Genomic DNA, 22,467 nt, shown 5'->3' with positions numbered 1-22,467 from the left:
CTGGAACTACCCTCTTTGAGAGTGGCTATCAAAGAGCGTTTGGGGGATGATGATTCACTGCAACGCCGTCTCCTGCACTTGGAATGTTTGGACGAAATTCGTAGGATGGCTCTACAGTGCATGGAAGCCACGCAAGCTCGACGCAAGGCTTACCATGATAGCTTCATCAAGCACAAGGAGTTCAAAGAAGGTGATTTGGTCCTAGCCTATGATTCACGATTTAGCAAGTTTCTTGGCAAGCTCCAACAGCGGTGGATGGGCCCCTATAAGGTACTTGCCATCAACCCTAATGGTTCTGTCCAAGTGCAGACCGTTGATGCCTCTGATGATCCCTTTCTGATCAATGGATATCGCCTGAAGAAGTACTTCCCTCCTTGGGGATCTTGACAATTACGGTCAGTTGATCCTTTCCCTCGTTGGCGTGGCACTGTACTTCTTATGATGCTACTTCTGATAGCCGTTCTTCAGTCATTCGTGATGAAGTGGACGCAACCCTCTATCCCCTCAAACCCCCCTTCCAGCCTTGATCTCTTATCCTCTATTTTCCACCAGCGACAGTGACGAGGTTGGTCTTGATACATGGTCTTTCTACCATTCCCTTGCTCAATTTGAAAAAAAAAAGAAAAAAAAAACAAAACATATCGGTCATGGGAGAAAAGGACTTAGGTCCCTGTCATGCCGACCTATTCTTCGAGAAAAGGTGGAAACACCCTCGGGAATAGGGAAAAACAAGAAAAAGAAAAAAAGAAAAAAAAAAAAACAAATCTGTTATGAGAGACAAGGAAGCAATTCTCTGTCATAGCAGGCCTCGTTCCAGGAAAAGGTGGTAAACATCCTTGGGCGAGAAGCTGGCTGTGGAAAATGTGGTAACACCCAGCAGTCCAGAAAGTGGATTCATTAATTGATATTTCCAGGATCCAATTCCGAAGCTGCCTCCCTTGGTATGCTGTGTCCTGGGTCTCTTTGCAAAGTGACTACCTGTCCTCTAGCAGATGACATGTCCTATTCAACACAACGTTCGATTTGATGGCTACCTCCCTGGGTAAGCCTCTTCAACAACTGATGATGTGATCTTCATCGACAAACAATTGAGTGATGTGAGCTTTCATCCTAACCAGATGGGGAAGTGAGTATGGTTGCCCTCCTGTATCTATCAACAGAGCGTGAGACAGAGGGTGGGGCGAGAGACCAGTCTTTCCCCTTCAAATCAAATGAGAGGAGAGAAGTGTGAATGAAGTGTTGCACGCACAAGATGGGCCTCTCAATGCACAAAGCACAATTTGTCTCTGTGCACTGCACCATAAGGCTCCCTGGCATTCCTTCTTGCACCGTATGCCGGCACAAGGCGGGATGCACTGTTGCACCATCAAATGCGCACAAGGCATACAATCTTTGCACAAGTGACTGTGAGGATTATATCAATGGGTTTCAGGAAAAGGCTGCCCTCCTGTATCTATCAACAGAGAGTGAGACAGAGGGTGGGATGAGTGTGACTGGAGTTTCTTCAATCAATTACCGAGAGGTGAGATTGAGGGACGTTACGACACTTGGAGTCAGGTATGTTCCCGTTTCCCTATGCACCCACGGGATGGGTCTTTGCCGTCATCACAAGACACGCCACCCTCTTCTGTACACTGCACTGTAAGGCTCCCTTGCCTTCCTCCTTGCACTTATGCCAGACGGGTTGGACGCACTAATGCACCATCAACTATGCACCCTGGCATACTCTTTCTGCACCATTTCCCCCTTGTGGATTCCTCAATCGGGTACGAGATATGGGTTTTAATCATTCTTCCTCGAGTGATATTAGTCATGGGGCGAGTGACTGTTCTTTCATTTCATTTGAGTGACTGTGAGTTGAGTGAAATATCCCTCATCATCGACGAATTTCCTGTGATTCCTTTAACCAGCTACCTCCCTGGGTGCTGCCGCGTGGTCCCTGCCATGACGAACGTGTGCCGAGAAGAGGCCTTGGTACCTCCAGAAGCTGACAACCACCCTGGACGTGCCATCGACACTCAACCTTGATTCTTGACGAAACGGGCCAAGTTTTTCTAACCCTACACCTTCTGTTTCTTCGTGACGGTCATGTTTTAAGTGTGGGGAAGCTAGCGGATGGTCTGTGGTGTGGTCCTAGGTCCCTGTTGCTCGGTTAACCCTATCCGTTAAGGTCTTAAGTGTGGGGACGCGTCCCCGCGCGTTTACAGTGCATACCCTTCTGCATATGCCTTACCCTGCTCATGCATGTATGCCATGCCTTGCTTTTACCCTGATGGGGTCCCTTCCCACTCGACCATTCATTTTCCACCCACCTTTGGGGCTGTTCCCTTGCAGTTTTCCTTCATTCCTTGATCTGGAGATCCTACTATGTGAATGCATCCTATGTTCACCGAAGTCCAAATCCAGCCTCATAGCCCTGTTCTTCCCTTTGCCCTGACCATTTTTCCTTTTCACCTACCCCTGTTCCGGTGCACGGTTTTCGAGTTATTAATTTTTGAAGCATTTTGTATAATTTAGCCGGTTTTCCATATGAACGCGCTTTTCTTGCTTGGGAACCATGCTCTGACGTCATAGCCCTGCCAACCACTTTTCCCCTGACATTTTTCCTTTTTACGCCGTGTCATTCCGATACACGGTTTGTCCATTATTCATTTTTCGGTTTTTTCCACCTTTTTCGTGCGTATTTTTGACATTTTTCCATGTGAACCTGCCCTGTTTGCATCGGAATTCCAATTTGATCTGACAGCCGTGTCCCCTGTTCCTTCCCTCACCTTTTTCCTTTTTCCTCCTCCCTCTGTCGACTTCCGGATTTTTACTTATTAATTTTTCAGTGAGTTTTCGGGCGTCTTTTTGGAGTTTTTTTACATGTGAATCCCTCCTATTTCCACCGGAACTGCGGTTTAACATGATAACCCTGTGCCACTCCTTCCTGCGGACATTTTTCCTTCTTACTGCATGTCATTCTGGTGAACGCTTCGTCCGATATTAATTTCCGATCCCATTTTCGGGTTTGTTTTTTGGGTTTTTCCCATGTGAACACGTCTTATCTCCGTCGGAATTATGTTTTGATGTGATAGGATTGTTGGGCACATCTTTCTGCACAGTTTTCCTTTTTTCTGCACCTCATTCTGATGCACGGATTTTTCAATATTAATTTTTAATTGCGTTTTTTGGTTCGTTTTTTGTGTTTTTTGCATGTGACCGCCCTTTCCCCCTCCCGAACCCTCTGTCATATATTTTTCTTGTTTTCCCGCTGTCGTCCTGCCCACTTTTTGTTTTTACGCTATTTCGTTTTGCCGTCCAGATTGGGAGTTATTAATTTTTCTTTATTTTTACGTGTATTCGCGTGCCCGTTTTGTGCGTGAACGCGCCTTTTTTCCATTTTATGCGTCTCCACGCGCCCCGGTCGTCTCCGCATGACCCGTCTCATCATCCCAGCGCCATTTCAATCCCGTCACGGCAAATTTTTTTACCCCGCCCCGCGCACGTGTGCGGGACGGGGGTATGCGCCCCTGGGCCCACCCTCTACCCCCCTTGGCCCTGCCCACCCACCCTTTCCCCCCGCCCATTGCCCCTCCCCTACCCCACCTATTTCGCCCGCCCATTGCCCCTGCCCACCCACCCTTTCCCCCCGCCCATTGCCCCTCCCCTACCCCACCTATTTCCCCCGCCCATTGCCCTTGCCCGCCCACCCTGCCCACCCACCCCTTCCCCCCAACCACCCTACCCTTTCCCCCCAACCACCTCCTTCCCCATCTCCCTTCCCTCTGCGTGTCCTGCCTCCTCCTTTTCCCTCCTCCTCCTCCCTCCCTCCCTCGTCTACTGCCTGCTCCGACGCCGCCGACCTGCGCTCCTTCGCCGCCGTCTCCTCCTACCCCGTCGCCGCCTCTGTGGACTGCTGCATCACGTCGCCGCCGCCTCTGCGTCAATGCCGCTTGCGGAACGCCTGGGTCGCCGCCTCTGGAGCCTGCTGTGGAGCGTCGCCGCCGCCCTCTGGAGCGCGTGGACCGCCGCTTGTCGTCGTGAGGCCGCCGTCGCCTTGTCTCCTGCCGCTGCCATCATCGCCAACGCCGCCCGCCGACCTGCGTCACTGCGCCGCCGCCCGCTGGAGCCCCCAGTCGGCCGTCGTCGCCTCGTCACCGTCTGAGCGTCGCCGCCGACCTGCCAGCCCGCCGCCGCGTGGATCGTCGTCGCCGCCTCTGGGACAGCGCCTGCAGCCGCGTGGACCACCACTCCCCGGCCGTGCCGCCGCCTCCTTCTCCTCCACCTCCCCCACCACCTCCTCCTCCTCTAACCACCTCCCCCTCCTCTAACCACACTCAGGTTAGTTACTAACCTTGGTTTAGTTCACTCTAACCTAAGTTCAATTAGGTTAACAACTAACTTCACTCTAGTTAAAACACTAACCCTAGTTAGTTTCCTTAACTAACCCTAGTTAGTTTCACTAACTAACCCTAGTTAGTTGTCCCTAACCCTAACCCACCTTAGGTTACCTAACCCCCTTTAGGTTAGTTTCTACTAACTGGACTTATCTGACTTATTCAACCTGACTAACCTAACCTGACTTGACTTCCTGTGACTACCATGACTTACCCAGACTAACCAGACTTAACTGACTTACTTCTAATTGACTTATTTGATTACCATGATTTATATGATTTAATTAATTTCTAAATTAATTTTTCCATCAAAATAATTCAGAAAAATTTCTAAAAATTCCCTTTGCTTTTTGCCCATTTTTGGGAGGTTGTCCGCTGGAAATTACCCACCCTACAATTTTTTAAAATTAAATATTTCCTAATTGTATCCCTAAATTGCCAATAAATGTAGCAAATTCATTTAAAAATAGTAAAGCATTCTAAAAAAAATCTAAAAAATTCTAAAAAAATTCCCCTCACCTCCCTTGATCATTTTCCATTTATTCAATCATAAATAATCACAAATTACAAACATTAAAAAACCAACTCAAACCAAATCAACCCACCCACTAAGGTGTTGTCTTTGTTGTTCCGTCAGTGGTCTTTACTTTTCCTTTACTGGATTCACTTATTTTGGGGGACTCTTCCGTGCGCATTTCTGCATTACATACACACCCCTTCCAGGTATTTATTTTATGTGTTTTATTTATTTTCATTTTCCCCTTAATCACAAATTAATTGTTAAAATGAACTCTTTATTCACTCACAGTTTCCACGCGCATTCGCGCTCAACACACACATACTTTTTAATTAAAATAAACCCGCCGTTCACTTAGCACGCGCTACGTGCGCTAAAGAGGCACTTTAATTTTTATTTAAAATAAACCAGCCGTCACATGAGCACGCGCTGGCAAAAAAGCGCTCCACATCACCTTAATTTGTAATCAATGAACTTGCATTTAGAGACCCAGTCGGGTATCGAAGTCGGGATTCGGATAAAAGCACCGTTTTAACTTAATAATTGGTAATTTAATTTATAAAAAAGAACCACCGTTTTCTTGCTAAGGTTTATCACCTAATAAAAATTCACCCATTCTTAATAATTTATTAAAATCAACCCTTCATTAAATTCTTTCCCCCTCACTGCACTTAATTCCCCTTTTTAATGAACCGTTTCGTGGGATGGGTATGCGCAGTCATTAGAGTTATTTTCCTGGTACAGTCCTGGTTTATCATCGATGTAGTATTGATATGTGTCAGATATGGTATTGTTTTGGTTTACTGTCTTTGATACGGTTACGGGTACGGTATGCAGTTTTTTTCTTTTATTGCCTGATACGGGGTTCTGGGTGTTTGTCTGATGCATCGCATGAAGCTTTCGGTCGCATTTGTCTCAAGGTCATGTCGAATTTTTTCTAGGATGTGGTTTGCTTGGGGTTAGTTGGTTGTGTCACGTTTTATTGGTTGTTCTCTTATCCTTGGTTTTTTGTCTATTGCTTTGCAAGCATTCTCCTTGATTGTCTGTGTTTGTGGTGTGTGTGTAACCATCTGAATGGCGCCTTCTCATGCTCCTCCCCCTATCCAGTACGTCCCATTAGTTAGTAGGGATTACTCTTCCCTACTTACTTTTGAGCCTCTCACGAAGGTGGGACTTGCTGCTTTTGTGGCTACTTCTTTTCCCCTGCTTCCAAAGGATCCGTCGTTATGTGATGAGTTCCTGGCCTCTTACAGCAAGAAGACAGGACTAGTCCAAGGAATTTCTATGACTTTGACACCTCGAGGCTTAGGGAAGGCTCTGTCTCTACCCTTCAAAGGTGAACCTTTTGTGACCACTCGTCAGCTTTTCTCTAATGAAGAGATTCTAAAGCTGTTGCAAAAGCAGACAAGGGAAATCCTCGATGTTAAGAAGGTGATCAACTCTTCAGGAGTTTCCTTTTCTATGATTACTGATCCCGTATGGAAGACGATCTGTCAGTTTCTTCAGGACAGGTTTATGCCTGCCAAAACGCCATCCCACTATTTGTCCAAAGAGCTTTTTACAGCTTCCAAGATGGTGTTGAAAGGAGTTGCTATTGATTGGAGCACTTACCTCCTCACTAAAATGGATCAGCATTTCGTCAAAGTCACCAGGGGTAATGTTACCAATGTCACATATGGATCATATTTGTCTGCCTTCTTGACCTATTCAGGTTTACAGAAGACTATGCCTCCACCTCCTCCATCCGATCCAGTACCTCCTCCTCCACCTTCAGATGAGTTAGAACCCATTGACATAGAGGATGTTGATTCTCCGCCTCCCCTGGTCATACAACGCAAACACTTGAAGAGGGTAGCGGATAAAGCTCCTTCAGTACTTCCTTCAGTACCTATCCCTGCTACTTCTGGCAGTGAACTCCCTGGGTATCTCACTTGTAATAACTTGTTCAGAGCACATCGAGAAGGATCATTGGACATATCAGTTCCCTCCCTGAACAATCTAGTTTCAGGAGATGCGATTCCTTTCCTCTGTAAAGATATTCAAAGTTCCATTGAGTTGTCAGTGACAGCCTGTGTTCAACAGTTGTACGCGTCTTTTTATGAAGAGCTCATGCAGTCTAAGGACCAGTTGCATAAGGCAACATCTGAGTTAGCTTCTGTTAAGGATACCCTAGCAGATTTGTTTAAGCAAATGGAACAACAAACCCAACTGGTTGCCACCCAAAGCGATGAGATTTCTTCTTTGAAGACCCAGTTACTCGAGGCTCAATCCCAGGTTACTAGCCTTTCAGAGGAGAAGGAGAAAATGTCCAGAGAAGCGAAGGAGTTCCAAGCTATCTTAGATGACAAACTTTCAGCTTTACAGACTGCTAATGACACAGTGGCCAACCAAGCCTCCCAAATCCAGCAGTTGCAAGATCAACTTGCAAAGTCCCGCTCTGTTCCTCCAAGCCCTAATGTTCCATTGATTCCTTCTCTTTCACAGCAGGACTTGGCTGCTCTTCAGAGACAGGCTACTTTGTGCCCTCTATTCCAAGATAAAGTGGAAAGATTGCAGTCCAGAATGGACTTGTTATGGTCTACATTTGAGCAGTTTCAGGAATATGTTCTACCAGACCATTCTTTCTTTGTCCACTACCACTTACAGAAGTTGGTCTTCTACATGAAGCTTTCCACGATGGATTTACCTTTTCCAGAGGATGGCTGGAGTGGGGCTTGATCTGCTGAGTTGTTGACAGAGGTAGTCAGAATGGTCTTTAAGGATTCTGTCACGCCAGATACCATGTTGATGTCGTACATGTATCTACGAGGAGACTTGTTAATTCCAGATGAGGTGGATATGGCATGGTATGTGGGGGATGTGGTCTTACAGGCTATTTTGTATATCAATCATTTGGAGTTGCGCATAGCTGACATGTTCCAAAGTTATTTCTCCAAAGTAGCTGACTGTCATCATAATTCGTGGCATTCCATGATTGATTCGGTGGTCCTAAATCAAAGACAAAACACAGCTCCTACCTTTGCCCAGAGTACTAATCAACTGAGGATGGATCTCTTAACCTATCTTTCAAGACATAATCCATTTGATACTCCCTTCTTTGATGCCTATCATAGACGATCTCTCTTAGGACCTTCTGTTCCTACCCTCCTCTATTACCAACAAATGGCTCACCGCTATGCTATATATCTTTCCCTTTGTCAATCTAATTCCACCATTATTTTACCCCTTCTTTTCCAACCTTCATCTTTCCCTCAAATTTCCATTTTTACATATTGTTCCTTTATTGAGGATAGGGTATTTTCCCCTTCTCCACCCTGTTCTTCACCATCCATTAATGTACCCTCTACATTTCCTATTTATCAGTTAACACCGTTCCTTAGTGATTCCCTCCAAATTTCTACCACTCCTTCTTTAACCTTTTCTTCTTTTTATGATTTTTCCTATCCTTCCCTTCATCCACTTTTCCTTATTCCACTACCCTCTTCTAACACTTCTATATCTCAACCACCTCAGTTGGTTAGTGACTGTGACGGGTTTGATAATCAGATTTCCAGAAGAAGGGGATGGAGTTCGGATGATTGCCTTACAGGACCTCAGATTAATTGGCCAGTAATTCCAGGAGAATGGACAGCTTCCAGTCAAGCTTATCAGAACTATGTTTTTTTTGCTCAGCAGTATTCATAGTCTGCAGATCCTTCAGTGAGATTAACTGCTCACTTTGCTTGGTACCTGGCATATATGCATAGGCACTCTCATAATGATTCTAAGCCTATTCCAAAGTTGTGCATGAATGTCAATGTAAGCATTGATTCCCAGCAGCTGGATATATTGTATTTTCATGCCCTCTGTTTGCCTAGCAGATACTTGGTCCTGTTGGAAAGGATGTGATGTCTCCAATTTTTTCAAAATCCTCCCAAAAACTTTGTAGATGAATCCTTATCTATGGATCGTTTTCGACAACATCAATCTTTTAAGAGGGATCATCTTCATTGATACCTTTCCAATGTATGGCGGAAGCTTTTTAATGAAAAACTCTCTTTTTGAAGGAGTCATTCAGATGGTTGTGTTGTGTATTAGTGTTTGTGTTGTGAGTTCATTTATGTCAAATCAACGTGGTGGTTTCCTATTGGATTTCATGTACGAGCTACATTTTGGAGATTTGTGGTGATGGGGTCGTGGATGGAGAATTGAAGATGATGCTGATGAAGACGAAGAAAACTTTTATATCCTTTATAAATTTGTTGTGATTTTTAGTTTAATAAGAGGTGTTAATGTATACAGGGTTTTCCTTTCTTTGTATTTTTATATTAGAAACAGGTTATAAGTTGGGGTCGTGGTGGACGGATTCTTTTTTAGGAGATATTGAAGATCAAAGTTGAGCTTTTCCCTAAACTTGTATTCCCTTTTTCCTGGGTCGTGAGGACGCTTCCTTATTAAGTGTGGGGATATGTTGAGTGTTGAAATGACTTGTTTTTTGGCTGATTTTTGTTGTTTTTGAGAGCTGAATGGTTGATTTTATGAGATGATTGATTGGTTTAGAAGTGGTTTGAGAGTGTTTTGGATGGTAATGATGGTGTTTTGGAAGATCATGATGTTTGTTAGTGGTTCTGTGATGTTCTGATAGGTTCTGATTGGTTTTGTATACCTTCTGTTTTGTTCTGTTTTGCTCTGTTTTGGTCTGTTTTGTTCTGATTGTCTTCTGTAAGGAGGAATAGAGTATTGATTGATGAAGATGGAGATCTTGTGAAAGTTTATTGAATGGTTTGTGAGAGTTTGGAATGATTTGAGAATGAGTTATGTGGTTTTGATGACCTTCTGTAACCTTCTGTAGGTCTTCTGTAGAGCTTCTGTTTCTGTTCTGTTCTGTTCTGTTCTGTTCTGTACTGTAGCTGTTCTGGTACTGTTCTGTAGACTGTTCTGTATGCTTCTGTATGTGTTGTGATGGATGAGAGTGTAGCTTGGGAAAGTTTTCTAGCCTTGGAAAGAGGTGAATACAAGTGCAAAAGAGCTGGAAGAAGTGAAAGAAGTAGCTGCTGAAGACTCAAGTAAAGACTAGAGTGAAGTGACAGTAGTGAGCTATGAAAGGACACTGTAGTGGCTCTGGTGACTCTTCATATCAGACATACCTCTTGGGAGGGGTATCCACGACCTAAGAGGGATTATTGAGAGTGATTTTGAGAGATTGTAGTGAGGATATGATGTATTATTGATGGAGAGAGAGAGAGAGAGTCAGAGATAGCCAATTCTACTCAAACAGAGTGATTGTATATGAGAGATTGAGAGAGAAGACTATGAAGATATTGAAAATGAATACTATGTGATGTATTTCCATTCAAAGATGGTGTATTCCTTTGCTTTATTTGTTCTATTGATGGATTTTATGAAGATATTAAAGAATATGGTTGATTCTATCAAAACCGTGGGAGATCTACATGATGCTGCATGAAGATTTATTGTGCCTGGTGTTCTTTTCTTCATTGTGATCATATGAAACATGATAAACAAGCTTGTTGATGTTACAAGATAGATTTTCTTGCAAGAGAATTCCTTTTTCCTTGGTGTTCCTCTTGGGGCTCCAGTGAGGATGCACTTAAAGGAAGATTCTTTTGCGGGTTAAAGTTTCATGGTACTTTCCATGGATCGGTCTACAATGTGTTTGAAGATGAAGGTGGTTCTCTTTCCTTCTTTGTTGAAGATTGTGGATAGATTTCTGTTCTTTTGGATGGTGTTTTGCCTTGTGCTCTTTTCAAAGTGAAAGTGGAAGGTTTTACAAATATTGGTGTGAAGAAAAAGTTAGAGATGAAGTTTGAAGTGGAAGTGGAAGAAGTATGGTGTCTTTGGATGGGTACCGATTGAGGTGGTCCAATTTGAAGTGAAGTGAAGTAAAGAGATACAGTTTCTCTATCAACATGAGGTGCTTATTCCAAGGCAAAGTGTCTTTCCAAGGTGTTTGCGAGGACGCTCACAAGATTGGAAGAGGAGGAATGATAACCCAGAATTTATGCAAGAAAAAGGCACAAAATGTGGTCTACATCGGCAAAAAGAAAATTCAAGCAACTATCATTGACAATATTCTTTGTAATTTGCCATGGTATTTTATTGGGTCCACATTGTAAAGCCATGAGCATAAGAAGTAGTGTGTGTGTTTTGCAAAAGTTGAAAGGTTTTAATGTTTCAATGTTTATAGACCTCATTTCTAAGGTCTAAGAATGCTCATGTAAAACAAACCCTTAAAGGAATATGTGGTGCGCAGATCGGTCGCAGATAGCTCACGTAGTGAATCCCTGAAGGTCCCCAAGAACAATGAACTCTACCTTTTTGCACAAAAAACAATGTAAAAGCATGCACGACAAGAGGCAAGAGACAAATTGGGTTCAATCTCCTCCATGCCTTGTGTGAGCGCTTCACAAAGCATGTATTTAATGTATATTTCCAATCTTCATGCTCAATAATAGCCCAATTACAAAAATATGATAAGCTTTTAGCTTTTGAGTTTGCTTTCTACAAAAAATAGGAAAATAAAGCTAATGGACGGTGCCCATAGAGTCTGGCACGCCCAATCTCAATGTCCAAATAGAAATAACATATCCAGGCGCATAAGCGCATACAAAATAATAATCAATAATCGATGTCTCAATAGACATAACAAAATATAGGCGTGGCGCCTATCAAAATATAGTCCAAAAGTCGAATGCTCGCTAGACTCCAATGCTTTCCTCCGCCACTGCTGCTATCTCTACACATCAACTGAAGCATTCACAATCGTTAGTAAAATAATACAATTAAACCGACAAAAGTGAATACCTAGCAGTCTTCAGCTACATAAATAAATCAACTGGTTAGAAATAAATCCTAACCTTAATTTATTACGAGTGCGCACTCTAAACTCATAAACGTTTATTAATTTAATATGCATTTTGCGGAATCACCCGCTATGGAATCACCCACGTACACACTAAATTAATGAAACGCCAAAAAAGGACAGGCGTCCCCATCAACTTATCGCACAAAGAATCCTCTTTGTGTATGAGCCCTGGTCATCTAAGTTTACGGAATCCACCGTAAAACCTCACGGAATCCACCGTGGAATATGCCTCCTGGCATCATACACTGGTGCGCAGATCGGACGCAGAATAGCTCACGTAGTGAATCCCTGAAGGTCCCCAAGAACAATGAACTCTACCTTTTTGCACAAAAAACAATGTAAAAGCATGCACGACAAGAGGCAAGAGACAAATTGGGTTCAATCTCCCCCATGCCTTGTGTGAGCGCTTCACAAAGCATGTATTTAATGTATATTTCCAATCTTCATGCTCAATAATAGCCCAATTACAAAAATATGATAAGCTTTTAGCTTTTGAGTTTGCTTTCTACAAAAAATAGGAAAATAAAGCTAATGGACGGTGCCCATAGAGTCTGGCACGCCCAATCTCAATGTCCAAATAGAAATAACATATCCAGGCGCATAAGCGCATATAAAATAATAATCAATAATCGATGTCTCAATAGACATAACAAAATATAGGCGTGGCGCCTATCAAAATATAGTCCAAAAGTCGAATGCTCGCTAGACTCCAATGCTTTCCTCCGCCACTGCTGCTATCTCTACACATCAACTGAAGCATTCACAATCGTTAGTAAAATAATACAATTAAAACGACAAAAGTGAATACCTAGCAGTCTTCAGCTACATAAATAAATCAACTGGTTAGAAATAAATCCTAACCTTAATTTATTACGAGTGCGCACTCTAAACTCATAAACGTTTATTAATTTAATATGCATTTTGCGGAATCACCCGCTATGGAATCACCCACGTACACACTAAATTAATGAAACGCCCGAAAAGGACAGGCGTCCCCATCAACTTCTCGCACAAAGAATCCTCTTTGTGTATGAGCCCTGGTCATCTAAGTTTACGGAATCCACCGTAAAACCTCACGAAATCCACCGTGGAATATGCCTCCTAGCATCATACACTGGTGCGCAGATCGGACGCAGAATAGCTCACGTAGTGAATCCCTGAAGGTCCCCAAGAACAATGAACTCTACCTTTTTGCACAAAAAACAATGTAAAAGCATGCACGACAAGAGGCAAGAGACAAATTGGGTTCAATCTCCCCCATGCCTTGTGTGAGCGCTTCAGAAAGCATGTATTTAATGTATATTTCCAATCTTCATGCTCAATAATAGCCCAATTACAAAAATATGATAAGCTTTTAGCTTTTGAGTTTGCTTTCTACAAAAAATAGGAAAATAAAGCTAATGGACGGTGTTGAGTTATCGAGCTCCACTCGTGATACGCCAGGGTGACCGTTGTGCATTTATGTCACCATCGTGTTAGTTGCAGATGCGGTTGGTACACCGCCCATGAATAATAGCTACATGATAGCTATCCTTATCTACTCTAGTTCGTGGCTCAGTTAGTATGCCACCTTAGTTAGTTGAGTTTGGTTTGAGACCCATATAGAGGGTTCTTCTATTTCTTTGTACTAGAGTTCTTTTGGCTTACACAACTAAGAAGAGGAAAACTGTTTTCAGCCTCCACCCTTGTGTGTCTTCCCCCATTGTGCAAGCAAGAAAGCTTCAAGCGAGACTCCTTCCTTCTCTCCCACAATCTTGACATGGTATCAGAGCCTTGTTCGTGGTAAGGAGCTCAAGAAAGCAAGCCAAGCTCGCGGTGGTTTGGTAAGAGGAGCAGTGTTGCTTTCATTTTCTGTTTTGGGAGCAGATCTCTGCAGGTAGCACAGCCGGAAAGTGCAGGAGTGCATTGTCTCAGGTTGAGACGCCCTTCGCGGTGAAGCAAGAGGGCAGTATATGCTGCGGGCGAGAGTTTAGCTCTCGGCGACCTTGTTTTTTTGATTTGAGGCCATTTCGGGGCCTGTTTTGCAGACGGAAGTTTTCTGCACGCACTCAGGAAAAGGCTCAGTTTTATGCTGTGCAGCCACTGTTCTACAGGTCGGTGAAAAGTTACTGTAGAAATTGCATCGTATGCTTGTGCGCAGAGACATTGGGAGTTTCAGAATCATCCTTGGTTCTTGTTTATGCAAAATCGTCACTAGGAAGTGACTGTGTGGTCAAATACCACTTTCACCAGTTTTGCAGATTTGCCCTTGTGAGGGTGAAGCTGAGTTTTTGTAGTGACAGAATTTTTTGCAGCGTTCTGTAATGGCGTCTGACTCTCTTTCACAGATTGTAACTGAAAAGCTTGACAAGAACAACTTCCAGGCATGGAAGTTTAGAATGACGAATTTCCTTATGGGAAAAGGATATTGGGAATTTGTTGCAGGAAATGAAGAAGAACCAGTTCTTCCTGATGTTCCCAATCAACAGCAAATGCAGGCATTCAAAGCATGGCATGAGAGAGCCAGGAAAGTTATGTACTGGCTGTCAATCAGCATTTCAGACTCTATGATTGTGCATATTCAGGATGCAAGTACGCCAAAGGAGGCATGGGATACTCTGTCAAAGATGTATAGCACAAATACGCAAGCCAGGAAAATGCAGCTCAAGCAAGAGTTGCACAATGTGCAAAGAGAAAATATGAGCATCAATGACTACCACATGAAGGTGAAGAAGATTGCAGATGCACTTGCTTCCATTGGGTCGCCAGTGGAAGATGATGATTTAGTTTCTGTGACCTTGAATGGTCTAGGAAAGGATTATGCACAGTTTCGGACATCCATTTCAGTTCGTGAAAGATTTCCTGATTTTGAGGAGTTGATTGCTCTTCTAATTTCTGAGGAACAGAGAAATGGTGGTGCATCTTCTTCAGGAGGAACTTCAAAAGAAGCTGTCTTCTACTCAAATGCTGGAAGAGGTAGAGGCAGAGGTAGAGGAGGCCGATTTGGAGGCCGTGGTAGAAATCAGAATATGCAGCAAACTCAAGAAAACCAGTCCTATGGAGGAGGACGTGGTAACTCTAGAGGCAGGGGGAGCCAAAGAGGTCATGGTGGATGGCAAAGAGGTCAAAATGCAAACAGTAATGTTGAATGCTACTACTGTGGTAAAATGGGTCATATGGCTAAAGACTGCTATAAAAAGCAGAATGACATCATGAATGGAAAACTGCAACAAGGGAATTATGCATCTTCTAGTAGACAGGGTGATGACAGAAATGAGCACTTGTTTATGGTGCAGCACATGAACAATTCTATGACAAGTGCAGAAGAAAGCAATGATGTATGGTATGTTGACTCAGGTGCATCAAACCACATGACAGGTCGTGCAGAATGGATGGAGGATGCAAGGAAAATGGAAAAACCAGGATTTGTGGAGACTGGTGATGATACTGCACATCCTATTGTGCAGATTGGAAAAATTCCCTTGTCTATGCAGGATGGGAAAAAGAAATACCTGTCCGATGTATTTCATGTCCCGAATATCACCAAGAATCTAGTTTCTGTTGGTCAAATGGTTGAACAGGGCTTGCAGGTCAGATTTAATCCTCATGGATGCTTTGTTGAGGATATGAAAAATAAAGGTCGCTTGATAGCAAAAGGAAAGAAGAAGGGCAGAATGTTTACGTTGGATGCAGACATGTCTGAATTGAGTGCAGCAATGTTTGCACATGGAACCGGTGTAGTTGCAGATATTGATATCTGGCACAAACGCATTGGTCATGTTAATGTACAACGACTTAAATCAATGCAGGCCCAAAATATTATTGCAGGATTGCCCAAATTCAAGGTTGCAGAAATGCATAAGGTATGTGAAGCCTGTCAGTTAGGAAAACAGGCAAGGAAACCATTTCCTAGACATGTTCAAGAGAGTGAGAAGCCATTGGAATTAATCCACTCTGATGTGTGGACTACTAAAGCTGCATCTCTTGGAGGCTGTCATTATTTTGTCACTTTTATTGATGACTATAGCAGAAAAGTTTGGGTGTATTTTATGAAAAAGAAAAGTGAAGTTTTTGGGCATTTCAAAACCCTTAAAGCTATGGCTGAAAAAGAAACAGGTCTGCAAATAAAATGCCTAAGGTCAGATGGAGGGGGAGAGTACCTCTCAAATGAGTTTGCAAGGTTCTTGCAGGAGCATGGCATAAAGCAGCAATATTCATGCAGTTATACCCCACAACAGAATGGAATTGCAGAAAGGAAAAACAGGCATATTGGAGAGGTATCTCGTGCCATGCTCAATGAAAAAGACTTGCCAGATTTTTATTGGGCTGAAGCAGTTGCTACAGCAGTCTACATAATGAACAGGACTCCCACTGCAGCAATACATGGAATGACTCCAGAGGAGAGGTATACTGGTAGAAAACCAGATATTTCTCATTTGAAAATTTTTGGTTGCATTGCCTATGTACATGTGCCAGATGAGCTGAGATCCAAGTTGGATCCAAAAGCTGATAAGTGCATCTTTATTGGTTACTCTCTGCAGCAAAAAGGGTATAGATGCTATAACCCCTCTACTCGTAAGTTTACAGTGAGCAGAGATGTTGTTTTTGATGAGATGAGTAGCTGGTATAAACCAGTAAATGTGATTGATGATGAAGATGCACAAAATGGTAATGCTGCACAAAATTCACAGCAGCAGTCACAAAATATTAGTGGACCTGGAGCGTCCTCTAGTAGTGGTTCACATTCTTCACCATGGACAGGCAGATTGAGATCAGGAGAATCTTCTCAAAGTAATGCAGATAGTGGTATGCAGGTATCACGAAAAGGAAAAGAGAAGGTTGATCAGTCCATGTTTGATGTGAATGCAGGTCACTCTTATGTGGATGGTGAATCCAGTGGCTCAGAACAGAGCATTGATGATGAGTTGGGTATTCCTTCTATTGTTACACCTGGAGTAAGGAAGACCAGGGATGTTTTGAGAGCACCTGGGAGTGAACCTACTTTGCGCAGGTCTACGAGAGCTAGGTATCCTGTGGATAGGCTGAAATATGATGGATTTACAACCATTCACTATGCATATATGGTCAAAGTGATACAGGAACCAGAACCCACATCTTTTGAGCAAGCCATGGGAAAAGAAAAATGGGAGAAAGCCATGGATGAAGAAATGGATGCCTTGGAAGCAAATGCTACATGGGAGTTAGTACCTTTGCCTAAAGGTAAGAATGCAATTGGCTGTAAGTGGGTTTATAAGGTGAAGCACAATGCTGATGGTTCTGTGAACAGATACAAGGCAAGATTAGTAGTCAAGGGGTATGCACAAACATATGGCATTGACTATGAAGAAACATTTAGTCCGGTTGCAAGGATGGCAACCGTAAGAGCAGTCATTGCTATGGCTGCATCAAAGGGATGGTCTTTACATCAGATGGATGTAAAGAATGCCTTCTTGCATGGTGATTTGCAAGAAGAGGTCTATATGGAGCAGCCACCAGGTTATGTGCATGCTGTTCATCCTGAGTTTGTTTGCAGGTTGAAGAAAGCCTTGTATGGCTTGAAGCAAGCACCTAGAGCATGGTCTGACAAGATAGGACAGTATCTTGTCACTATTGGCTTTCAGATTTCCAAGGCAGATTTCTCACTTTATGTGAGAAAAACAGAGAAAGGTATTATGCTACTTGTCATTTATGTTGATGATTTGATTATGACAGGTGACAGTGATGAAGATATCCTTCATGTGAAAATGCTATTGAAGCAGAAGTTTGAGATGAAGGATTTGGGAGAGCTGCGTTATTTCTTGGGCATTGAGGTGATTAGATCACCAAGTGGGATACAGCTCTTGCAGAGGCAGTGTGGATTGGACATGCTGTCCAAATATGGGATGATAGGCTGTAAGCCTATTTCAGTTCCTTTGGAGCAGAATGTGAAGCTGAGCATAGATGCAGGTGAGCTTCTAGAAGACCCTACTATGTACAGACGCATAGTAGGAAGTTTGATTTATATGACTATTACCAGGCCAGATTTGAGCTATGCTGTTGGATTGGTAAGTCAGTTTATGCAGGCTCCAAGAAAACCACATTTGGATGCGGCTAGACGCATACTCAGGTATGTGAAGTCCACATTGCAGTATGGACTATTTTATGAGACTGGGGTTCAGATACAGTTGCATGGATACACTGATGCTGATTGGGCTGGTAGTATTTCTGATAGACGATCTACCAGTGGATATGTGTTCTCTTTTGGGAGTGCTGCAGTCACTTGGAGCAGCAAGAAACAACCTACAATTGCCTTGTCGAGCACAGAGGCTGAGTACAGGGGTGCAGCAATGGCTGCATGTGAGGTAGCTTGGTTACATAAGCTACTTTATGATATGTATCAGTCTACAGATGGGCCAGTTGTCATTTATTGTGACAACATGAGTAGTATACACTTGGCAAATAACCCAGTCTATCATGCTAGAACAAAGCACATTGAGGTGCATTATCACTATGTGCGAGAGAGGGTTTTACTAGGTCTTATTGATCTAGTTTATGTCAGCACAGAGGATCAGGTAGCTGACATATTCACGAAGGCATTGGGCGCAGAGAAGTTGCGCAAGTTCAGAGACCTGCTTGGTGTGCAGGAATTGGGATTGAGCTCGAGGGGGAGTGTTGAGATATCGAGCTCCACTCGTGATACGCCAGGGTGACCGTTGTGCATTTATGTCACCATCGTGTTAGTTGCAGATGCGGTTGGTACACCGCCCATGAATAATAGCTACATGATAGCTATCCTTATCTACTCTAGTTCGTGGCTCAGTTAGTATGCCACCTTAGTTAGTTGAGTTTGGTTTGAGACCCATATAGAGGGTTCTTCTATTTCTTTGTACTAGAGTTCTTTTGGCTTACACAACTAAGAAGAGGAAAACTGTTTTCAGCCTCCACCCTTGTGTGTCTTCCCCCATTGTGCAAGCAAGAAAGCTTCAAGCGAGACTCCTTCCTTCTCTCCCACAATCTTGACAGACGGTGCCCATAGAGTCTGGCACGCCCAATCTCAATGTCCAAATAGAAATAACATATCCAGGCGCATAAGCGCATACAAAATAATAATCAATAATCGATGTCTCAATAGACATAACAAAATATAGGCGTGGCGCCTATCAAAATATAGTCCAAAAGTCGAATGCTCGCTAGACTCCAATGCTTTTCTCCGCCACTGCTGCTATCTCTACACATCAACTGAAGCATTCACAATCGTTAGTAAAATAATACAATTAAACCGACAAAAGTGAATACCTAGCAGTCTTCAGCTACATAAATAAATCAACTGGTTAGAAATAAATCCTAACCTTAATTTATTACGAGTGCGCACTCTAAACTCATAAACGTTTATTAATTTAATATGCATTTTGCGGAATCACCCGCTATGGAATCACCCACGTACACACTAAATTAATGAAACGCCCGAAAAGGACAGGCGTCCCCATCAACTTCTCGCACAAAGAATCCTCTTTGTGTATGAGCCCTGGTCATCTAAGTTTACGGAATCCACCGTAAAACCTCACGGAATCCACCGTGGAATATGCCTCCTGGCATCATACCCCCCGGGGTGGGATAGCAATTGACCTCAATTGCTATTAGCTCAATGTGGGGCTAACAGAGTGGGGAAAGCATTTAAGTCTCTAGCGTGCATCCATTGTGCTTCCTCTACAGGATGGTTCTTAAATTTTACTAGATATCTAGAATACCTTCAGCCAGTTCTAGTGGTCATGTAGTCAGTGTCTATGATGGCTTCTGGTTCAAGTATTTCAGTCTCTTCTTCTAATAAAGGTGGGTTTTCATAGACAGGGTGGATAGGTAATTGGCCTCTAAATGGTATCAATAAACTAATATGAAATGTATTATGAGTTTTCCAATGAGATGGCAATTCTAACTTGAATGCATTATCATTAATCTTATGAATGATTCTAAATGGTCCATAGAATCTAGGAGCTAATTTGACAACTGGATGTCTATCTACATTTTGCAGTCTACGCTTTTCTATTCTAAGCAATACATAATCATCAACTTTGAAATTCATGGCTTGTCTTTTCTTGTTGGCTTGTTTGGTATATGATTGTTGGGCTTTAGCAATCATATCCTTAACCTCATCAAAAATACTGTTATGCAGAGTAGCAATATCATCAGCACTCTGTATTCTATTAGACAAAGATGCAACAGGTGTAGATAATCTATATCCATAAATGACTTCAAAAGGTGCTTTCTTTGTAGATGTGTGCGGTGTATTGTTGTATGCAAACTGTAGTAAATGTAAATGAGTATCCCATGTCTGAGGTTTAGAGGTAGTGTATGCACGTAAAAGATCTAAAATGGTACTATTTGTGGCTTCTGTTTGTCCATTTGTTTCTGGATGAAATGCAGATGAGAAATCAATCTTTGTGCCTAGATTTGCAAACAGTGTAATCCAAAAATTATTACAAAATCTAGAATCACGATCTGAAATAATCACTTTTGGCAATCCATGGTTAGTAAAAACAGTTTTCAAAAATAACTATGTTGCTTGTGATGCTGTTAAAGTTTTCTTACATGCAATGAAATATGCTTGCTTACTAAATCTATCTACAATTGTCCAAATCATGTCATGATTAGATTTAGTATTTGGTAAACCAGTAATGAAATCCATAGATATATGTTCCCAAGGTTTAGATGGAATAGATAAAGGCATTAATAATCCATACTGTTTACCATGATGTCTCTTTATTCTTTGACAAATCAAACATTCAGAAACGAAATTAGATACATCTGCATCCATATGCGACCAATAAAGATCTTCAGTTAACATGCGTAATGTAGATATGATACCTCTATGACCTTAATATGGGGGACAATGAATTTCATTCAAAACAAAAGATCGGAATGGAATAGTAACACACAGTCTCTTTTCAAAAAACATAAATCCATCATTATATGACAATGAATCAACAGGAATGAAATTATTTTGAACTAATTTTTGCCAATCAGAATGAAAAGTAATATCCTGGTGATATGTATCTTTCATAGCAATCAAAGAATCAAAAGATATGATAGAAATATTATGAATTGCAGGTCTTCTACTTAATGCATCAACAACTACATTTTCTTTTCCAGGTTGGTATTGAATGATAGGATGAAAACTTTGAATGAAGGAAGCCTATTTGATATGACGGTCAGAAATTTGGGGTTGGCTAAGTAGATGTCTAATGCTTTGCTATGGTCGGTCTTTATCATGAATTCTGAACCCATTAAATAATGCTTCCATTGTTTTAATGCTTGTACAACTGCTAATAGTTCTTTGTCATAAGTGGAATATTTGAGCTCAGAGGGTTTCAGCTTAGAACTAGAATATGCTATTGGATGGTTGTCTTGCATTAGTATGGCTCCTATTCCTGATCTGCTAGCATCGGTCACAACTAGAAAGAATGGTCTGTTAAAGTCAGGCAATTGTAGAACAGGGGCATTGGTTAATGCACGTTTTAGTAAGTCAAAGGATTTCTGCTAGTTTTCAGTCCATTGATAAACAATTCCTTTCTTAAGAAGTTTGGTTAATGGTAAAGCAAGTAATGAGAAATTACGTACAAACTTCCTATAGAAACTAGCAAGACCAAGGAATGAGCGTAATTCATGTACATTTTTAGGAACAGGCCAATGCAATATTGCATCAATTTTCTTAGGATCAACTTTAATTCCTTTTTTTGATACAATATGACCTAGATATTCTATTTCTGTCTTAAAGAATTCACTCTTTTCAGGATTTGCAAACAATTGATTTTCTTTCAGTAATTGAAAAACTAATGATAAATGCTCATAATGCTCTTTTTCAATTTGACTGAACACCAAAATATCATCAAAGAAAACAATCACACAATATTGATATTTCAGAAAGATACGGTTCATCATTCTACTGAAAGTAGCAGGTGCATTAGTTAATCCGAATGGCATGACTAAGAATTCGTAATGGCCAAACTGTGTCCTGAATGCAGTCTTAAATATATCGGATCTATCTAGCCTCACCTGATGATATCCAGACTTAAGGTCAATTTTACCTAATATAGAAGATCCTTGCAGTTTATCCATAAGGTCATCAACTCTAGGTATAGGATACCTATTCTTTACAGTGATCTTATTTAATGCTCGGTAGTCAATACACATACGATAAGTATTATTCTTTTTCTTGACTAAGAGCACAGGTGCACCGAATGGAGAACTGCTAGGTCGAATTAAGCCTCTATTTAGTAATTCTTCAACTTGACTCTGGATTTCTTTTTGCTCTATTTGATTGTGCCTATATGGTGCTTTGCAAGGTGGTTGTGTGCCAGGTATTAAATCAATCTTATGGTCTTCTGGACGTGATGGTGGTAAACCTGGTGGTAGGTCTTCTGCAAAACAGTCCTTAAAATATGCAAGAAATTCCTTATGCCTAGGGTGCATATGATTTTCCTTTGCGTGCAATTCATTCACCCAAATGAGATATGATTTAGTATTCTTGCGTAGTGCATGTTTTGCTTGAGTATGCAAAAGCAGTGGAAAAATATGAGATGCATGCATACCATATAATGTAATAGATTTTCCTTGAAAATTAATATTCATTGTGTGCGTAGAATAATCTATATTTGGATTATGCTGGTGTCTCCATGGCATTCCTAGAATAATGTCACTTGACTGTAATGGAACAACTAAGAAATTTCTTCTTTCAATATATGAAACAATTT

This window comes from Lygodium microphyllum, chromosome 23 (genome assembly GCF_053477565.2).
Source record: "Lygodium microphyllum isolate KBCC chromosome 23, Lygodium_microphyllum_v1.1.10, whole genome shotgun sequence".
Taxonomy (NCBI): Eukaryota; Viridiplantae; Streptophyta; class Polypodiopsida; order Schizaeales; family Lygodiaceae; genus Lygodium; species Lygodium microphyllum.
The sequence above is the reverse complement of the archived record's forward strand: the minus strand, read 5'-3'. Positions refer to the sequence as shown.